The sequence below is a fragment of the Amblyomma mixtum genome, chromosome 3 (assembly GCF_055824585.1).
Source record: "Amblyomma mixtum isolate Tamu chromosome 3, ASM5582458v1, whole genome shotgun sequence".
Lineage (NCBI taxonomy): Eukaryota > Metazoa > Arthropoda > Arachnida > Ixodida > Ixodidae > Amblyomma > Amblyomma mixtum.
Window position 1 is genome coordinate 47,841,700 of NC_143014.1, and position 7,049 is coordinate 47,848,748.

Consider the following 7,049-nt stretch of genomic DNA (forward strand, 5'->3'; position numbering starts at 1 on the left):
CCTCCACAAAAACCATGCTTTCGCACAATCCTTACACCACCAGCCATTTATTCTGCACAACGACGCCCGATTTGGTTGTCAATTGGCCGTAAATGACATCCGCCTTCGTAAGAGTAGTTGAGGCGTGCAATCAAAATGAGTGCCTTCGTACTCCTCCCGCTCAGTCACATAGGACCAGCGCCTATTTCGCTTAAGTGTATATCTGACTTTTGATTATAATATTGCCCCCGGTAAGGGGCAAGGGTTGTACCCGAATGTAGTGCTATATCGGGACAACCCGCGGCGCAGCCGGAGCACGCTCCCACTACGCCAATTTCCAAAAAATATTTAGGCTATATGGGCACGTAATACCCTAAGCAGGCCTCCGACCCAGACCTCCTCCCAGCTGACCCACAAGGTAGCGTCACATACGCGCACAGTCTAAAAGAAAAAGGAGAATCATCAACTCTCACTAACGCAGCATCACACATCTTGTCGAAAAAAGCGACCTATCTTGAAGGTATCTGTTATTTCAACCACTAACGATGACATGAGGCACGAGGATCGCTTATAAATCGGCACAACATCGTCGGCCGGAGACACCGTGATCTCCGCGAAGACGCCATCTACGTGGAGGCGAAATGGTGGCGGCACCTGGTGGCAGCAAAGGAAACTATTCTGCCACTAGTCGCTTTCCTTACGATATCACTCGGAAACCTGGCCATGGGTAACTTAGGACCAGCGCAAGGTCATTACTAGCGCTCTCTCTAGGATAGCCCTCCAAGGTATATCTTTTGCTTTGTAAGGGAGCCCTCCATACACGAAGATGAGCCCCAAGTGCCATGTAGGGGGCTCCGCCCGCAATAATTATTTCCACCACCACCAGAGATAAGTTATCCGTCGTTTAAAAATCTCTGGCATGCTACTCTGCATGGAAAATGAAATTTGGGAGACAAAGACGGAAGGAGAGCGGTGCAGAAAAGGTAAAATAAAAGAAATAAACAAGGGGAGAATATGAAATGCGGCCATTAAATGCGTACTATGGTATGGTGCATCGGCGAGTAATGATGTAACGTATGCAATGATGAAGTGCGTAGTCCGAAAAATGGGCTAACAAAGTTGACTGCGTGAAGAATGAGCGAAGGTAATATGCAAGGTGAAATTAGAGCTTTTCGAGATGTCCAATGTCATTTAGATATGCAAACAAAAAGTTCATTGCATGTCTCTGTTGCCTAGGGCAGGCTAAGGGACCTAAAACACTGTTCATTTTTAGAGGCACTAGCTTCTCCCCAGTTCCTCCCCAAAGTGACTGACTCTGGCCCAACCTAGAGCCCTAACCCGAGAAAACTGCTAGGAACTGCAAGCATATCCAAAGGCGGCCAGCGGCCACCAGCAGCATTACGCCAGTCAACCGAAACGAACGTGTGATCACTGCATGCCGGGAAAGCTACGCCGTATCTAGGCCTCGCATTAAGCCTCAAGCACACCATCCTGCAGTGATATTTCATTCGGGGAATTTTTCCTGTTTCGGAAAATTCGTGCCGCAAAATTGTGCAAAAACGGACCCTTTTACCGTGTTTCAGGGAATTTCAAGAACCAAAATTGTCTCATAGATTTTTGAAGCTCCTGCAGGAAAAATGGGGCCTGAAATAGGGAATTTTGGGTCTAATGACGGGGATTTTCGGCTACGTAATGGAACATCACAGCGGCCCGGGCATGCACGCCTCTCTCAAAACACTACGATGAAAAGGTGAAGAGCGGACGAGTTCCCGCACGCCAAGCCGGAAGAAGGCGCCAAAATTACCGACACGGCACTACGGAACACATTCTGCAGCTTGCGCACGGACATGCAGCAGCGGAGACAAGACCCAAGCTTCTGAAGGACTCACTGTACTGCACAGCGATCACTCGACCGAAGGAAAGAAAGGACATCATTATTTCCTCCAGCTCGATTCGCCAAACTCCTGCACCGCCTCGCGCAAGATTAAGAGCTCACGTGACTTATAGCAGTGTATACAGCTTGTACCAGCTAAAATGAATCAAGGTTTTAGCAAAGCATTCTTCTGCAATAAAGTCAATGTTGTTAAACTCCATCTCACAAGCCGTTTGCAGCGCTCTGTACGCTGTAGCGACCTGAGCCAATCAGAATGGCGTGTGCTGAAAAACGTGTTCCTTCACGGCAGCTGACCCGAAAGACGCGGGTTCGATCCCCGCCACGGCGGTTGCATTTCGATGCAGGCGAAATGCTATAGAGGTCCGTGCACTGTGCAACGTCAGTGAACGTTAAACAGCCACAGGTGGTTGAAATTATCCACAACCCTCCACTACGGCGTCCCTCATAGCCTGAGTCGCTGCGGGACGTTGAACCCCATAAACCGGAACCGAAGACGTGTTCCTAAACTCCTGAAACTGGGAGTTCACAACATCGCTAACGAGCTCAGACAAGCAGAGACAGGCTCAAATCACCTGGCTGTCCAATGCATCTACCGACCGAAAGGTCAAGGGATAGAGGGCGAGCCACTCCAGGACAGGCCAAGAGAGAACGAGAGAGAACCATGCACTGTAGCAGACGGCGCCTCAGACGATGCCACCAGGCCGCCTCCTGCGTCAGCGTCCGCCAGCGCCATCTATGTGTGTAATCACGAGGCTAGTCATCTGCTACAGTGCGAGATTCGTTTATCGTGCTGTTTGAGGACTGTCCTGAATATAAGCCTTGCTGTCTTTTGAAGAGGAGTATTTGCGAGGGAATGTAGCGTGCGTGGCAGAAATGTGAGACTACACCAGAAGCTTGCGTGATTCAGGAACCACCCAGAGGATAGAAGAGCGCCTTTGGGGGGTATGCCCGGATTCAGAACACGCATTTATTGTGGCGTTTAAAAAATAATTGGCTGTGGTTTGACCCATGGCCATCCCGAGTAGAAGTGCGGAAGCAACGGCGCGGCAATCGCACCGGCGGCGGCATCTCAGGGGGCACTTTGACTGTCTAAAGTGCGTAAAGGCGAAAGCGTTTCCGCACCACTTTGACTGCCTCTGTGGCACTGGTGATGTCACCACTGGAGGGCGTCCCGCATAATTAATGACTAATTACTAAGGGCCCATTCACACTTGCGAGTCGCAAAGGGCACGCGACCAGCAGTCGCTTGCGGCCAGGCAGCAGCTCGACTGTCACACTTGCAAGCGCGACCAGCAGGTCGCCTTCTCGTTAGATCGTTTGAAGCGAAAACTGTCGGGAATGGCGTTGTTCGCGCGCTTTCGAGAGTTTCGTCTGATTTGGCCGCGCCTCCTGTACTCGCGCTCTGTCCTCTGAACTGCTGTTCCCAATGTCCTACAACGACCCGAGCGAAGATGAGGATGTCGTGACGGTTTTGATGTGCATCGTGGTCGTACAAGCGTCATGATGACAGAGGCGCGCTTCTCTGCAGGGCCGGCCTACCAGCCTGCAGTATGCCTGCCGCCGGCGTCAGAAAAATGCGCCAATATTGCTTGTTCGCGTTCATACCAAGCCCTTGGGTAGAGCAATGTAAATGAATCATTTTTGAAGATCGCTGGGCAATACCGAGTTGCTGGTAGAAGTGATAACTGCCACACAAGCAAATTTCTTCCCACAGCTGCTTTGCTGCTGCATGCTCAATGCGGCTCGACTGTTGTCTGCTAGCCCCGCTGCTGAAGGCGTAGCGGAAGTCGAGCATGTTTTGATATTATTGTGATGCGAGGTCCACAATAAAGCGGTGACGAAAGCAGCATCTTAATTACTAGCGCTGGCCAGGATCCGAAGCGCCCTCAGCTGCGGCACCGATATGAAACCGGCTAGGCTTAGCGACGACTAGGGCAGCCAGCTGGGAGCAGCGCCCGGCGCGCCCGCGAGCGGTGTCGTTGTCGGAAGCTTGGCTCGCTCGCTGATTGGTTCAGCGGTTTGCGACTCGCCGTCGCAAGGCAGGAAAATGGAGCAGCGAGCGACTGGCCTGCGACTGTCGCGTTTCGACCAGTGCGACCGTTTTCGAATGCCGCTTTTCGACCAAAACGGTCGCGCGACCTCTGCGACTCGCAGGTGTGAACGGGCCCTTAGTGCGGAGGTTCGAAGACGGCCAGAACGCAGGATCTTTCGCAAGAACGCGTCGCCCTCACCTTTCTTTCGTTTGTCGCTGGATTCACACCCCGGCCTGATCGTGATTTGCGTATTGACTGACCCCCGACCGTTGAAAGCGCGATAAAAAAAAAAGCCATCCATGCGGCAATACTCGGACCCGAAACCACATAAAGCAAGCGGGCAAGCGTCCCAGTAACACTATTCGTGCGAGACGAATACTTCGAAATTTCAAATACCGAGAATTCGGTTCCGAGGGAATATCGAATACCGTGCTATTCGATCGAATATTCGAAGTTATCGAATATTCGCACACCCCTAGTCATGACTGATGACTAGGCAATCCAATCGTCCCATAGCCACCTCGTGTGTGCCTGCGGCAAGCGGCGTGGAAAGGCTTTCGCCTTGCGCGATTTAGATCGACAAAGTGCCCCCTGAATTTTTCGTTGCATTTGAAAAATGATACAAGTTCTCGGTCTATAAGCATGTATAAGGCAGTTCTACTGAAAGAGCTAATAGACAGGCGTGTGCTCAACAGCAACGATGTACGAGAGGGACGACTGGTGCGTGAGAACATTATAAATATGAAAAATAATTCAAACCTCGCGCTAAAAAGAACCTTTTGTGACGTAATTTGCCACGTGCTTCAAGCACAATTAATTCGACCGTAATTCATCAGGCACCGCTGCGGCGCCCCACGCCATGACCCCCCCCACATGTGCTGCCGAATATGGACGCGTGGTCTTGTTCGTAAGTTAATACGCGAGAACTTTACAGACATTTTGCGATACACTCAGACAGGATATCTACGGTATGGCAGTTTCACGTTTTCAATCTTTGCAATTGCTTTTACTGTCTCATTAGGACGGAGCAAGCACCGCAGCGGTGGCCTTGGGGTCGAGCACCCGCCTCGCATGCGGGAGGTTCTGGGTTCGATTCCCAGAGCCGCCGGGTGCCCACCGGTTTATTAAAGGGCACAAGCATTTCTCCGGCCTGGTGCTCGGCCTTAATGGAGGAAAATGCTTAACAAAATGGTTAAGAAAACCAAGACTCCTTTCACACTGTCGTTGTCGTCTGTCGCCTTCGAGCGATTTATATGAACCGTGTGCGCTGATGCACATTGTGTGATGCCTATTGTGGCCCTTATTTTATTTTTTTTTTATAGTCTACAGCTCACAGGGCTGCTAGCCATACGATCTTTCCCCATGTAACCCCCTCCCCCGACCTTGAAAAGCCAAACACAGGGCAGGGGGAGAATTTCTACCTACTGAGTAATCCGTAGGTAACAGGAACCATGCTAGCGTGCCATAAAAGAACAGAATGAGTCCGTTGAGTTTCAGAAAACACCACGATCTAAAACGCTCCAGGCGATATCCTTTCCACGCAGCTTGCCGGAGGCGCACACGAGGACGCTATGGGGCGACTTGGATTGGCCATGACCCCTGACTGACTACTAGTCATGATTGTTTAATGACTAGTCATGACAATTTTGTTGATGACAAACTATTCATGCCCGACCAGTCGTGACTTGTTAGTCGTTAACCACTCACGACTAGTTAACCAATCTTTCTATGGAGGCGAAATTCTAGAGGCCTGTGTACTGTGCGATGTCAGTGCACGTTAAAGAACCCCATGTGGTCGAAATTACCGGAGCCCTTCACTACGGCGCCTCTCATAGCTTGAGTCGCTTTGGGACGTTAAACCCCATACACCAAACCCAACCATATGGTATTCTCCTGCGACTGCTAAATAATTTATAATCGAATTTCTTTTCTGTGCTGTTGGAAGACTATACCCCCCCCCCCCCCCCAACCCTCCTTTGCGGTTGGGAGACCTCCTGCATCAGTGCTCGGGCGTTCCCTACCAAATCATAGGCAACCTTCAGACTGAGGAGCCACAGCTGCTGTGGATGACCCGAGCACGCTCCTAACTCATTTTCGCGTTGGAACTAGGCCCTTTGGATGCCCTGCTGCAACAAGCGAATTAGGGGTGGACTTTATTAAGGCCAAAGCCTTTAATGGCTCACACTCTGACTCTGTCCGTCCGTTACATCTGAAGTGAAAGTCATAACTAGTCATTACTAGTCACAGGTCATGACTAAATAGCCATTAACCAGTCATCAACTATTAGTCAAGACTAACTAGTCAGTAGCCAGTCATCAACGAATTAGTAATGACTAGTTTGTTATTAACTAATAATCACTAGTTTGTCATCAACTAATTAGCCATGACTGACTAGTCATTGAACAGTCATGACTGACTAGTCATTAAACAGTCATGACTGACTAGTCATTAAACAGTCATGACTGACTAGTCATTAAACAGTTATGACTGGTTAGTCATCACCAGTTAGCCATTGATCAGTCATGACTAGTTATTCATGCGTCATGACTGATGACTAGGCAATCGAAGTCGCCCCAAAGCCACCTCGTGTGCTACGGCAAGCGGCGTGGAAAGGCTTTCGCTTTGCGCGATTTAGGTCGACAAAATGCCCCCTGAAATTTTCGTTGCGTTTGAAAAATGATAGCAGTTCTCGGTCTATAAGCTTGTATAAGGTAGTTCTACTGAAAGAGCAAATAGACAGGCGTGCTCTCAACAGCAACGATGTACGAGAGGGACGACTGGTGCGTGAGAACATTATAAATATGAAAAATAATTCAAAACTCGCGCTAAAAAGAACCTTTTGTGACGTAATTTGCCACGTGCTTCAAGCACAATTAATTCGACCCTAATTCACCAGGGACCGCTGCGGCGCCCCATGCCATGACCCCCCACATGTGCTGCCGAATATGGACGCGTGGTCTTCTTCACAAGTTAATACGCGAGAACTTTACAGATATTTTGCGATACACTCAGACAGGATATCTATACGGTATGGCAGTTTCACGTTTTCAATCTTTGCAATTGCTTTTGCTGTCTGATTAGGACGGAGCAAACACCGCAGCGGTGGCCTTGGGGTCGAGCACTCGCCTCGCATGCGGGAGGTT

At 49.9% G+C, this 7,049-nt stretch overlaps 1 pseudogene; it reads right to left on the bottom strand.

Moving 5' to 3' along the window:
• Nucleotides 1–241: 241 nt before the first annotated feature.
• On the bottom strand, nucleotides 242–329 carry LOC149350062 (U2 spliceosomal RNA; annotated as a pseudogene).
• Nucleotides 330–7,049: the final 6,720 nt, after the last annotated feature.